Source organism: Phaenicophaeus curvirostris, chromosome Z (genome assembly GCF_032191515.1).
Source record: "Phaenicophaeus curvirostris isolate KB17595 chromosome Z, BPBGC_Pcur_1.0, whole genome shotgun sequence".
Lineage (NCBI taxonomy): Eukaryota > Metazoa > Chordata > Aves > Cuculiformes > Cuculidae > Phaenicophaeus > Phaenicophaeus curvirostris.
In genome coordinates, this window is record NC_091431.1 from 32,817,264 (window position 1) to 32,831,784 (window position 14,521).

Below are 14,521 nucleotides of genomic sequence, written 5' to 3' on the forward strand. Positions count from 1 at the left end.
TTGCTCATTGTCTTTGTTATATGATTGTTTTGTTCAGTATATGAATACATCTAAAACACTAACACCTCAGAGGACTTTAATGTTTCAATAACTGCTTTTAAAACACACAGGTTTCAGTTGAGAAAGTTTGAATAGTTGTTTAAAAATTCACTGCAAGCATTAAAAGATTTAAAACATCATACAGAATACTTGAAAGAAGTAAGAATTCTAAGAATTTATAGGAATTTTCAGATTGTTTTATAACTGTAAGGATTGTAAATGTTGGACTCTCTCTCCTTAGCTATTGTGTTTTATGAATTATTGAAGGCTCTCAGCATGCTCAGTGATGTACAAAACTGGAAAAACTATTTCCCTGCTACAGGAAAATCAATGATGTTTTTGAGTGTAATGGGTTCTCCTTGACATGAATTTTGGTACTAAACCCGTCCTATCTCTACTGAGAAGGGTTAGATAAGTGTAGTGAGGCAATACAGAGAAGGTTTTTGCTCCTTCTAACATGCTGTACTGCAGCTTCACTTTTTGTGCTGTATGAAACCGAACTGTCTCACAGGTGAATAAGCTCTTCCTGTTTCTGACCCATATGATGACTCACAGCTGTAGATTTGGGCCCCTGGACACTGACAGGCAATTAGATGGCCATAGTCAAATCAACATGATACAATTACTACAATTACTGTTCATTTATTTTAATGACACACTGATTATTTGTACTCAAAGAAAGACATGGGATAAGAGCCTGCACAACAGAAGAATTCATCAGGCACATTTAAGGTGATCGTCACACGGAAAATCTTACACATTTAATGAAGTCCTCTTGGTTTATCCTAGTTCCTCACTTGTGTTACAGTCTCATCTTTGTTGATAACAGAGTAAAGCACAGCTCTTTATGGGCCTTTTCACAGACACAATTTAACGGTGACAAAACAGTTGTTAATGGTCACATCACACAAGGTGAACTGTCACAAACAGATGACTCAACACTGGTGACTGAGATGTGTATTAGTGCATTATTTAGAAACCTTTTAATGCTCACATGTTTCGCAGCACCTCTTCATCTGGAGAGCTGCTCTCTGTAGCAATGTCCTCCAGTAACTTTCACACTTCAGACTTCTCCAGCTCATGACCAAACAGGTAAATATCCTCTCGCTTTCTCTGTCAGAGAAAAAATTCTCATTGATCTTCATTGCATTATTAAAGAAAAATTAGAGATGCAGTCCAAAACTGAGTTAGGAATTGCAATTCAGATGCATTGATGAGCTTTATTTAAAGCATTGAACTTGGCATGATTAGTCTGAAGATAAACACTTGGGCACTGGGCACTGGAACAGGCTGCCCAGGGAGGTGGTTGAGTCACCTTCTCTGGAGGTGTTTAAGGCATGGGTGGACGAGGTGCTAAGGGGTATGGTTTAGTGTTTGATAGGAATGGTTGGACTTGATGATCTGCTGGGTCTCTTCCAACCTGGTGATTCTATGATTCTATGATTCTATGACTTGCTCTCACTTAATCTGAGTGACATGGCAGCAATACGCTGGAGTTAGTAATTAGGCACTTTAACAAAGTTGACAGGCTGCAAAGTGAATCTGCTATTTTGGTTGCAGAAAGCTGCAAATATACTGTTTCTTTGAAAATATAATGTTGATTCTTATAAAATTTTAAGAACTTCCCGCATGTTTCTGTTTTAGTCTGCTAGGTCTGATAAGTAACATCAGACTGAGAGCCTTTGAGGACTTAGAAAAGAACAACACAGAATTAGTCTTGGCAAGTTGTTCTTGATTAAGCAATAACTTTCTCCAAGTTAAGCGAGGTTGCAGGCTCCTGGTTCCTTCTGCTCCTTCTGAGCTGCTGGTACTTTCATACCACCCCTCTCATTCTGAAGCAATGATCTGAGCAATGACAAGTGGCAAAGGCTTTGAAAAAAAGAGCAGAGACTGAGGAGAGACTAAGAACATGGACAAGAGGGGGAAAGGGGATTGGCATAAAAAGTACAAGGAAGAATGTGAAATGCAGGAGAATAAGATGACCTGATAGAATAGCAAGCAAATGGGAAGAAAATAAAAATAAAATGGTATTAAAATAGTATTGAATGGTATATAATTTTTTATATTGTGCTAAAGATTCGTTTAAGCAAGCACTGCATTTATGCTTTAAGAGAGAAAGAAACAGAAAAGTACATTGGTGCAGTGCTTGTTAGTGTTTGTTCAGAACTTTCCTCCCCAGTACTATGTCGTATTGCTGTAGATATCCACTTCCAGAAGTGAAAGCAATGTTGGCTAAAAGCAAATATAGATTGGATATTAGCGACTGAAACAGAGGTTCCCCAATGCATGTTTCGTAAGGGAAGGTTAGGGGTCATTAACATTCAAAATGCGCTTATAGAAACAGACAGTAGAGAAATGTGAAGTGTTCAGAACCTGAGAAAAACAATGTTAGCTATTTCTATGTTTCCATTTATTGACTTTGACAGAGGTTGTCTTGGTTTTTTATAATATTTTCTTTTCCTTTTTCTAACAGACAGTGTTCATGGTAGTGGAAAACACAATAAACCGTTTTTGTGGTTATTAAATGCCCTGGTATCCATTTACTTTTTTTAGTCATCTGCAAAATCTTTATAAAACCTGAATACTCCTCCATGGTGAGCATTATCCCTTAATTACTTTTTCTTGAAGCAATGAATTGAATTTGAAACACTGATATGCCTACTTATAACATTGTGTGTTATTATTTTGAAATGCGTTTTTGAGAGTCCTCTGATCATCAAATATGGAGTATTTAATAGCCTGTGAAAACAAGGATTCTAGGATATGTAACCCTCTAATAAAGTTAGGCAATACAAACTTGCCTTAGGGAACATTTCACTTAAAGAAAACTCTCTACACACTCTGTCATGAGCCACTGCAAAGGTGAAAAGGCGGACAACAGGTGAAGTAGTCATTGGTACAAGGCAGAGCTGGTTTGTTTTTTTGTTCTCTTAGGCCAGTTTTCAGTGCACAGCTTGAGATAAGTTTTTTACATAACTGGTCATTCAAAGGAGGGCTGTGGTAATGTTTTGACAGAATGCCCAGGGACGTCCACAATTGCCTTAATAATTAAAAATGAACTGCATTTGGAAACTGAATACTTAGGGGAGTGAGTTGATTTTAGTAAAGCATTTATTTGAAACTATAAGGAGAAAACTTTTAGCAAAGAGTTTGAGTGTTTTTTGGGAACTGAAGGAATATAAAAGCCACTCTTTCCACCAGAGTACACAAGGTAACTTTAAACTCACACTCTTCTAATAATTGCACTCTGCTACACCCCCTTTCCAACAGATATAATTACATTAACAGCTTTTCTACACAGGCACCACATATTTCCATTATGAAGCCGGCCTCATTTAATTAGCATCACGTAGTAAATTAGCAGTTATAATAACTGTTGGGTACAAGAGGATCTCCATTTTCTCACCATCTACTTAATCCCCAGTCAATGTTGAGATTACCACTCACTCACTTTGCATACAAAAATAAGTGCTGACATCCTGCTTAGATATTGTGTTTCAGTCACTTTATGGATTTGGGAAAAAAAATGAGCCACTGTGAATATATAGCAGTTAAAATTACTAGGTTCCCATTGTGGTATATTTCTGAGGGGATACAGAGTGATCATGTATACTGAAATTGATTTTTTCTTTATGTCCAGGGGTAGGGGGTCCATGATTTTTTTTTGTTAGAAGCACCAACAGCTAATAGACAAAGTATAAGAAGTTAAGTTTGCAGGGTAGACCACCTGCATAAAACAGGAAAAGGTAAGTATGTTTAAATATCAGCTTTAAGATATTCTGAGTACTTAAGTAAGGAGATGTTTTTCGATTAATACTCATATAAGCAAAACTGACTTGCATAAATTCTCATCTCCTTTTTTTACTGCTAACTGCAAAAATCTTTTTTTGTGTTAGTGTTTGCCATTATAGCCCAATTCCAGCACATTAGAAATAAGTGTTCTTAAGAAAACATCTGTTAAGATGTAACATCTTAAGAAAACATTTATTTCAGTGCTTTGCTTTTAAACTCTTGGGTACTCCTCACAGTACAGACAGATGCTTAAACATTACAACAGCTGTCTGAGGCGGGAGGAGTTGTCCACTGATGCTATGGTGACTGCAGAGATGATGTTGGCAGTTGTGCCCAAACTGCAGCCTAAACTGGATTTCTTCAGGGGATTGAACTGCAAATATTTACAATATCCTCTTTGCACTTCCTGGATGATTACTCATCTCACTGAAGGCAATAAAAGTTTTATCATTCACTGTAGTGGGACTTGCTTATGTCTCTGTGAGATTGAAAATTATTGCACTGAAATAATGTGAACAGATTTTAGCAACTGCAGTAAACAGTTGATTAGTGATTAATAAAATGAATGAATGAATAAATAAATAAGGGATGCATTCAATACACAGTCACTTGAAGATCAAAAATATACAGAAGAAACAAAAAAGAGGAGCAATTTTCACCATGTTTAGAGTTACTCTACAAAAGAGTTCTCAATTCTGCATAATATTTTTTGTGTAAAAAGCTGAAGCAATGGAGGTGAAAGCACATAAAAAAAAATCTACAGTAAATGTGGAAGACAGCAACATGTGAAAGAAATAGATAAAAATGGTCACTCTTTTAAAACAAAATTGTTCTAACATGTTTGAGTTAGCCGTGGTTCTGCAGTACAGCTAACAACAGCTGCAAAGGGTGAGTTTCAGAAAAATGAAATATTTAACAACTAATTTAACAAATACATAATATTTTGTTGCACAAATATATTATATAAATCATAATATAAGTATTACTCTTATTATATTATATTATATTATATTATATTATATTATATTATATTATATTATATTATGTAATATTTATTATATAATTTAATGTTTAATTTATTTATTTCCACCTGGGGATGCATGAAGAGCTGACCGAGAGCTTATGGGTCAAGATTAAGGGCAAGCTAGGTACATTTGACGTTACAATGGAGGTCTGCTACAGGCCATCAGACCAAGGAGAGTGAGCAGAGGATACCCTACATGGACAGATAGGCACAGCCTAACATTCACAAACCCTGGTCGTCATGGAGGACTTCAGCTATCCAGATATTTGTTGGAGGGACAACGCAGTAGGGCACAAGCAGTGTAGGAGGTTCCTGGAATGCATCAATGATAACATTACTTCCTCCTCCAAGTGGCAGAAAGGCTGATAAGGAAAGGTGCTATGATGGACCTTGGACACAGTGATCATGAAATGGTGGAGTTCAAGATCCCTATGGCAGCAAGGAGGATTTGCAGCAAACTCACTGCTCTTGACTTCTGGAGAGCAGACATTGATCTCTTCAGGATTCTGCTTGGTAGGGTACCATGGGATAAAGCCCTGGAGAGAAAAGAGTCCCCAAAAAGGTGGCTAATATTCAAGGCCCATCTCCTCCAAGCTCAGGACCGATGCATTCAAACAGAGAGGATATCAGGCAAAAATGCCAAGAGGTCTGCATAATGAACAAGGAACTCGTGGACAAGCTTAAATACAAAAAGAAAGACCAAAGAGGGCAGAAGCAAAGGTAGGTAGCCTGGGAGGAAGACAGAGAAATTGTCCAAGCAGACACGGATCAGATTAGGAAAGCTAAAGCTCAAATAGTATTAAACCTGCCAATGAAATAAAGAGCAACACGGAAAGCTTCTTAGCTATGTCGGTGATAAAAGGGAGGCAGGGGAGAAATGTGTGTCCCCTTCAGAAGGAACAGAAAATTGGACAGGGAGACAGCTGAGGTACACAGTAACTTTTTTGCCTCAGTTTCTACTCGCAAGGACTCTAGGCACACCTATCATGTCTCAGAAGGGAAAAACAAGAACTGAGAGAAAAGAGAATCATCCACTGTAGAAGAGGATCAGGCATGAGACTATCTAAGGAACCTGAAGGTACACAAGTCCATGAATCCTGATGAAATGCATCTCTGGTTCTTGAGGGAACTTGTGAATGAAGTTGCTAAGTCGCTATCCATTATATTTGAGAAGTCTTGGCAAACTGGTGAAGTTCTCATTGACTGGAAAAGGGGGAAAATAGCTCATTTTTTCATAAAAGGAAATAAGGAAGACCTGGTGGACTGCAGGAAGTCAGTCTCACCTCGGTGACCATGTAGCAGATCCTCCTGGCAATTCTGCTGAGGCATATGGAAAATAAAGAGGAGACTGATGATAACCAACATGGCTTCAGTAAGGGCAAAATTTGCCTGACAAATTTGGTGACCTTCTATGATGGCACTAGAATGCTGGTAGATAAGGGAAGAGTAAGTGTCGTCATCTGCCTGGGCTTGTGCAAAGCATTCAACGCTGTCCCACATGACATCCTTGTGTCTCAATTTGGAAGACACATGGATTTGACAGATGGACCGCTTGATGAATAAGGAATTAGCCTGATGGGCACACTCAAAATTTTTGGTCAACAGCTCAATGTCCAAATTGGGATCAGTGATGAGTTTTGTTCCTCAGGGGTTGGAACCGGGACCGGTGTTTTTTGACATCTTTGTCATGGACATGGACAGTGTGATTGAGGGTACCCTCAACAAGATGTGTGGTGTGGTCAGCATGGTTGAGGGGAAGTATGCCATTCAGAGGGACCTTGACAGGCTTGAGAAGTGGGCATGTGTGAACATCACGATCTTCAACAAGTGCAATATCTATATGTGGGTTGGGGCAACCCCAAGCACAAATACAGGGTGAATGAATAGAGAGTATCCTTGAAGAAAAGGAACTTCAGGATGCAGGTGGATAAGAAGTTCAACATGAGCCAGCAATGTACGCTTGCAATCCAGAAAGCCAACCATATCTTGGGGTGCAACAAAAGAAGTGTAACAGTAGGTTGAGGGAAGTGATTTTTTTCCTCTACTTTGCTCTCATGGGAATTTAACTGGAGTACTACATTGAATTCTGGAGTCCTCAGGATAGGAAGAATATAGATCTGTCTGAGCAAGTCCAAAGGAGGGCCATGGAGATGATCAGAGGGCTGAAGCACCTCTGCTATGAGGACAGGATGAGAGAATTGGGCTTGTTTGGCTTAGAGAAAAGAAGGGCCTGGGGATACCTTATAGCAGCCTTCCAGTACCTACAGGTCCTGGAAAGGGGGACTGCCAGAAAGCTGAGAGGAAGCTCTTTATCAGACAGTCTAGTGATAGGTCAAGGGGTAATGGTTTTAAGCTAAAAGAGGGTAGATTTGGGTTATATATTAGGCAGGTTTTTTTTTTCTGTGAAGGTGGTGAGGCAGTGGAACAGGTTAGCCAGAGAAGCTGTGGAAGCCCCATCCCTGGTGACATTGAAGGCTAGGTTGGACGGGGCTTTGAGCAATCTGATCTGGTGGGAGGTGTCCCTGCCCATGGCAGAGGGGTTGGAACTAGATGACCTTTAATGTCTCTTCCAACACAAACCATTCTATGATTCTATAATGCTATGGTTGTTGTCACGCTTACCGACACTCAAATCAGCATAATTACTTTGCAAACATGTAAAGGGACAGTGATTTGGGTTTGGATTAAGGACTGTATTTCACCTGACTAGCAATATAGTAAGATGCCTCAGCTGCTTTAGAAGCAGCTGTGATATTTTTAAATGTCATGTACTGTTTCACTCTTTTACATGTGCAATGGGAATTTTAACTTGGATGAGATATAGAATCACAATATTGTCAATTATAATTTTTATTTGGTGTCCAATATGTATTACTTCCAACACTTCGTATAAACGTATTATTCCTTTGAGCGAGTTTGATTTTGAAATTTATCTGACAAAACTAGTCTTTCATTGATATACATAGGATGTAAGAATAGATATTTTGAAGAATCAGTAGGTGAGCTATTTAAGAGATACACAAAGTGGAAGAATTATAAAATTATTTTATATAGAAGTATCATGCTTTAACATTATCTTGGCAAAATTCTCTTTGTGATTTGGAAGGAACTGCAAACCAGGTTAAACCCTGAGGGTGTTTTATGTGTTCCTAGTTTCAGGTCATGGAATCAAAGGGCCCTTCTTTCTGGCAAAGGGCTCACCAAGCCCATTGCCAGAAAGACAAGGAGGAGGCTACTTTCCTAGCAACTCCTAGGAATCAGGAAGGCAGGCCATATTATAGAATTCATATAGTTCATGTGGTTGTTTCTCAGATGAATAAAAAAATGGCTGAAGTGTAGTTGGCCACCTCTTTTATTTTGTATTCTGGGAGAAGAATGTGCATTTCAATGATCATAAAGCTTCTTAGTGGGGATAGGTTTAACTAAATGCTCTCAAGGGTTGAAATCCATTATTTAGGCATGTTCTGTTGGTCTGATGTGTTCTCATAGGAAACTATTACCTCAATACAACAAAATGGATAAAGACTCTCTTTAGCGCCATAAGGCTTGTTTTTGGAGAACATTACTCAGTAAGCTATGGAATAATAGAGAAGCATAAGCAGAAGACACACTTAAGATACACACTCCTTAACTAATTTACAGAAAACAATAATTCTGTTAAAACCTTTCTGCTGTAATAATAATCTTGCAGTTTTTAAAAATGTGGGATTAATGTGCAATGTCCTATTTGCATTGCTGGAACACTTCTTGAGCTAACCTTTTACTGACAGGTAAAGAATAAACTTCTGTGGTTTTTGTAACATGGCAAGGATTGATTTTGTTTGTTTGTTTTGTGTGGTTTTTATTGTTTTATATTTTATTTATTCTTCTTTCTTTCACTCAATTTTGCTTACATAGTTGTTTTTGCTTAGATAGTTGGGTTTGGGCAATACTGCCAGAATACGTGATATACACAACAGCGTTTTCTGAGTTTTGAAGTTGAGGTCATGGTTAAATTTACCTTCAATTTTACATTATGAAAAACAGTGATTATTATACATTACATGAATAAAAACTACCATGCTCTGGACTAGCTTGTATTGTACTAAGCCAACAATGTAAGTAACAACTGTGGCTGAGGTGCAGTTAAAAAGTGGTAACTCCATATGGACAGAAGATAAAGGTTGATATCTGAATAACTTTATAATAATACGGTCTCTTAAAGCCAAACAAAAATGCAAGCTAAGGTAAATTGCCATAAAACAGCATTTAAAAGTTAACCTTAAGTGCTGCTTTCTCTAAGATTTAGAAGTTAGTATTTAGAAATAAAACTTCAATTAAACATTTCAACATAGAAAATCTGGATCTGGATTCCACTCTGGACTCCTGGAAGTGGCGGATCCTACATGGTGGCTGACACGGGGGGAGGGGAAGGGGTGTGTCACAGCAGCAACCATGGGAGATTTAAACACGGCAAAGCTGGCACCAAGGCTCAGTCAGCGTGGATTGGCGGTAGGCATGGTAAGTGCTGCAGATGTGCACTAGATTGAAGTCAAGGGGAGGTTGGCAGATCAAGGGAAGCCCAGGAACACCAGAGGGAGTGGGGTGGGCAGCTCTGGACTCCCAGAAGTGGCAACTCCTACATAGCAGCTGGCATGGGGTGGGGTGGTCGTGGCAGCAACTGCGGGAGGTTTAAATAGCCCCCTGGGAGCACCAGTAACCAGAGATCTGTAAACAGGAGTGGGCAAATTCCTACGACTGGCAATGTTGAGGGAAAATCTATAAGATGCCAGAAAATAAATAAATGGCTACAAACCTGGTGTGAGGAGCAAAATTTGGGTGCTTTGATCATGGGTTGAAAGGCAAATCACCAGGTTTGCTATCAAAAGATGGGGTATACCTGTCCCCTAGGGGTGAAACGGTGCTCACCAAGAAGACAGCAGGGCTCATTAACAGAGCTTTAAACTAGATCTGAAGGAGGGGGGGCATATAATCAGGCTTGATCAAAAAAAGTCTGGGAATGGCACTCCTGTTTCTGAGGGATGGTGTGCTGGCAAGGACCCTTGGTCTGCCCCCACACAGGAAATGAGGAATAGCACATCAACTGGCACAACAGAAGTTAATAAGAAGATAATGCAGTGAGTAGCTGGTTAGGAATTAAGACTGTTCCCTTTAGGACTAAAGTGGAATCAACAGCCCAACTGAAGTGCATCTACACCAATGCATGCATCATGGGCAGTAAACAAGAGGAACTAGAAGTTATTTTAAGGCAGGAGGCCTATGATATAGTTGCTCTCACAGAAATGTGGTGGGATGACTCACATAACTGGAGCGTGTCTATGGAAGTCTACTGGCTCTTCAGGAGGGATAGGCAGGGAAGGAGAGGTTGTAGGGTAGCTGTCAGTGTCAGAGAGAGTTTCAGCAGCCTCAAACTCATTAACAGTGATGATAGGGTTGAATGTCTGTGGGTGAAAATCAGAGGTTCACCTAGTAAGGCAGATACCGTGGTGGGAGTTGTCCCGATCGAATATCTGGGAGGGTTCTTAAATGATCCCAAGAGCGAGATTAAAACATAAATGAGATCAGATGCCGTACAACCTCTTGAACTTTATTTTCTATAACAACTGATAACAGCAATAGGACAGGGAGAAAAGAAAGGAAAAGTCAGAATCCCTAAGCAAGAAAATGGTAGAGACGCAGATAATTACCATCACCACGAATCCAGCGATGTACTGTTGGCTCAGTCTCGGTGCAGGTGGTGGTATTCCAGGCTTCAAGAGAACAAGTGCAGCGGGGAGGAGGAGGAGGGGGCAGCCCCGCGAGAGAGGAGTGCACAATACTTTTATGGCCCTAGCCCCCATGATTTCTCCAAAAAGTCTGCCCATTTCCACAGAACTTTTACAGGAGTCTGCTACAGACCACCCAGCAAGGATGAGAAGGCTGACGAGTTATTCTATAAGCAACTGGGAGAAGTCTCATGATCACTTGCCCTTGTCCTTATGGGAGACTTCAGCTGATCAGATGTCTACCGGAACTATAATGCAAGCAGAGAGGGAACAGTCTAGGAGGTTTCTGGAGTGTGTGGAAGACACCTTCCTGACACAATTGTTAAGCAAGCTGACTAGAGAAGGTGCCCCAATGGAAAAGCTGTTTGTTAACAGAGAAGTCTTTATGAGACATGTGACTGTCAGAGGATGCCTGGGACATAGCAATCATGAAATAATAGAATTGTCAGTTCTAGGAGAAGCAAGATGAAGGGTCAGTAGAACAGCTACCTTGGACTTCTGGAGGGCAGACTTTGGTCTGTTGAGAAGGCTGCTCTATCAATTTTGGTGGGATGCAGTCCTTCAGGACAAAGGTGTGTATGAGGGCCGGATGCTCTTTAAGAAGGAATTCCTGGTGGCACAAGAACAAGCCATCTCTGTGTGCCAGAAAATGAGCCTTGAGGAAGAAAACCAGCCTGACTGAGTAAAGAGCTCTGGATGGAAATCAAGAAAAGGAGGAAAATGTACAAACTCTGGAAGAAGGGGCAGGCAACTCATGAGGACTACAAAGATGAAGTGAGATCTTGTAAAGAGAAAATCAGAAAGGCTAAAGACCAATTAAAGCTTAGATAATTTTTCACAGAAAGGGTCATTGGGCACTGGAACAGGCTACCCAGGGAGGTGGTTGATTCACCTTCCCTGGAGGTGTTTAAGGCATGGGTGGATAAGGTGCAAAGGGGCATGGTTTAGTGTTTGATAGGAATGGTTGGACTCGATCTGGTGGGTCTCTATGATTCTGTGAAAAATAATGAAAAAATCCTTTTACAAATTTTTCAGTAACAAAAGAAGGACCAAGGAAAATCTCAATCCTTTACTGGATGCAGGGGGAACAATAGTGAGGATGAGGATAAGGCTGAGGTGGTTAATGCTTCTTTACCTCAGTCTTTAATACTAAGGTGAGATGTTCCCTGGATATTCTACTTCACAAGCAAGTAGACAGGGAGGAAGAACACAATAAAGCTCCTTTGATCCAAGAGGAAATGGTTAGAAACCTGCTAGCCAAATCAAATATTCATAAGTCTGAGGTTGTTTTGAAATTACAGACACCTTACAGTTCTGGTAAGGCAGCCTACCTGTGGGCTAACCAAAAAGTGTATAATGATAGCTTTGCTAGATGGATGATTGACGTAGTACCTAACCTATTTGTTCAGCAGTAAACTTTCTCCTGTATAAAAGTTTATTAGCTTACAGGTCAATGATGTAATTTGGAAACAAAATTTGATCTAAAATGTTGCATGTCTGATTTGATCTGACCGACACCTAAAAAAATGTAGAAGGAGCTCTTCCTTAAATTGAAAATATCTAGGGAAAATATCTGAGATCTTTCAAAAAAAAAAAATCCTAGAATGCAAATATTTGAATGTTTGACCAAAATGTCAAGGGTTGCATTTTATTCAGCAAAGAAGGAAATTCCATAGTAACAGGTGACCCTATGTCTGTTCACTAAAACTTTAAGGACAAGTAAGAAAAAACAAGCACAGAGGAATAAATAAAGAACTACAAGAACATCTGAAGAACTCCTAAGTGTCAGCTCCACAAAGCTTTGTTAAAATAATTCTCATTTACCAAATACATAATTTATCACATCCATTTAGGGGTTTAATAAACTATCACAATGATAAAGCAATTATACCACAAACTTTGCAATGTTGGATAGGAACACTAAAACTGTGAAGGGTAATGAGACTGTAGTCATGCGAGGTACTGTTAAAGGGAAGTGCAGTTCATCACGAGTTGTTTCTTCCTTAATTTTGAGGTAATATTCTGTTCCACAGATAAGTATAGATAAATATAGCTGTACAACCCAGGGGAGTTCCTGGGGGAAACATCAGTTGACTTGTTAAAGTCATTGTCTATTTTTTCTCCTGTAACAATATTGTTAAGGTAAAAAGTGGCATAATCCAGGTGCCAGCTTTAACAGAAAAGCACAGATAAAAAAGTGTGTAGATACCTGAAATCAAGTCTACACAGTCAGCAAAATAGGCAACTCTTAACTAGGCATTTTGATAAGTCCATTAAAAAATCCTCTTTAATATTTACTGAGAGATTGCTGAGAGAATTGTATAGCATGGATTTCACAGATTAATAATGATGCTTCATAAGAGTAGCTGAGTCTGAGAAGAGTGAAGAGAAAAACAAGGCATCTAGAAGCAGTGTATACTTTATGTTCTGATACTATTAGGCTTTGCACTGTAAAGGTCTAATAAATACTGGAGATTTTTAGGGGCTATTGTTAAAAAGGAAATAATCTCACTAAGCAAATGTCACATTTTCAGAGGAAAGAAAATGCCTCAAGCAAGGGTGTGAAAGTTATGTTAATATTTCATTTGTTTTGTTTTGTGTTTGGTTTGGTTTCTTCTTGTGTATGATGTTGGGCTATTGGTCTCTGATTGATTTCTCAGGAAGCTTGCTTTTCCAAGCAGATGTTGTGCTGGAGGTTTGGGCAACACACACAGCTGCTGAGCATGTAGCTTCAGTTCCAGAAGCTGCATAGCCCTTATTTCATTCTGCTTCTAGTTTACAGATGTAATATTTAGTTTCTGTTAAACCTATGTTTTTGTGTAAAACAGGGTTTCACTGCCATGTTTATGGTCAATGTCAACTGCTTTGGCTAAGTGCAACATGTTAATATTTTTGGAGCTATGTATAGGAAGGTTGTCCTTGTTATGCTTGGGTTTTCTTAGTTTGACTGGAAACATCACCGATTAGTATCTTCTCTTGCACTACCAGGACATTAACATGTGTCTCCCATGCCTTCAGGTGTAGTTTTAGCCAAGTGTCAGCTAAGCTTAAAATGCATTGCAGTACTTTCACATTGATGTGAATGTAAATGTTTTACTTTTGATCCCATACGGTAAACATTCACGACTCCTAATTACTGTGAGTTTTAACACATAAAAAAGGAGATTAATTTTAAAAAGTCTTTCTGAAACGGACTCTTTAACTGTATAGTCTAATGCTGCCGCTGTTGCTCAAGCAGGAATTCTGTATGAGTAAATGTTATTGGCTGCTGGTTATATATTGTGTAAATGCTATATTTACTCCTGAAAATTCATGGCTTAACTATGTTCATATGCATGAAATGTGGCTCCTAAGAACTCATTTATACCAGCTGTGGGGGCCATAATTTTGTTTCCGGCATCAAAAGTTGTTGCTGTGAAAATGGTCATGTCACAAACCTTCAGGTGGGAAAAAATGTGTACTTAGTAGATAACGAAATTTATTGTTTCCATTAATGATTTTCTTGACGGAGTGTAGGGCATGTTTATAAAATTGTGATGCTGAGCTCAGAGGGTAAGATTAAAATGAAAATGATCATTGTGATAAGAAGAAACCATCTAAAATAAAATTCAGTAAAGGAAAATGTAAAGTAATACACAAAGCATATTTTAGAATGGTGAATAAATCAATGAGCGCAGCAGAACTTCTGAAAAAAGATCTGAGGAACCTTTAACTCTTAACACTATTTTTTAAAATGACACAAATGTGATTCTGGAATGCATTAATAGCAAAGTCATATTAAAGGCCTAGAGGAAATTATTCCATTTGCATGAGATTTTTGTTTTGTGTACTCTGAGTGGCTAGCAATGCCTCTTATCATAAATTTGAGGGCACCAAGGCAGACAAAAAGAATAAAACCAGA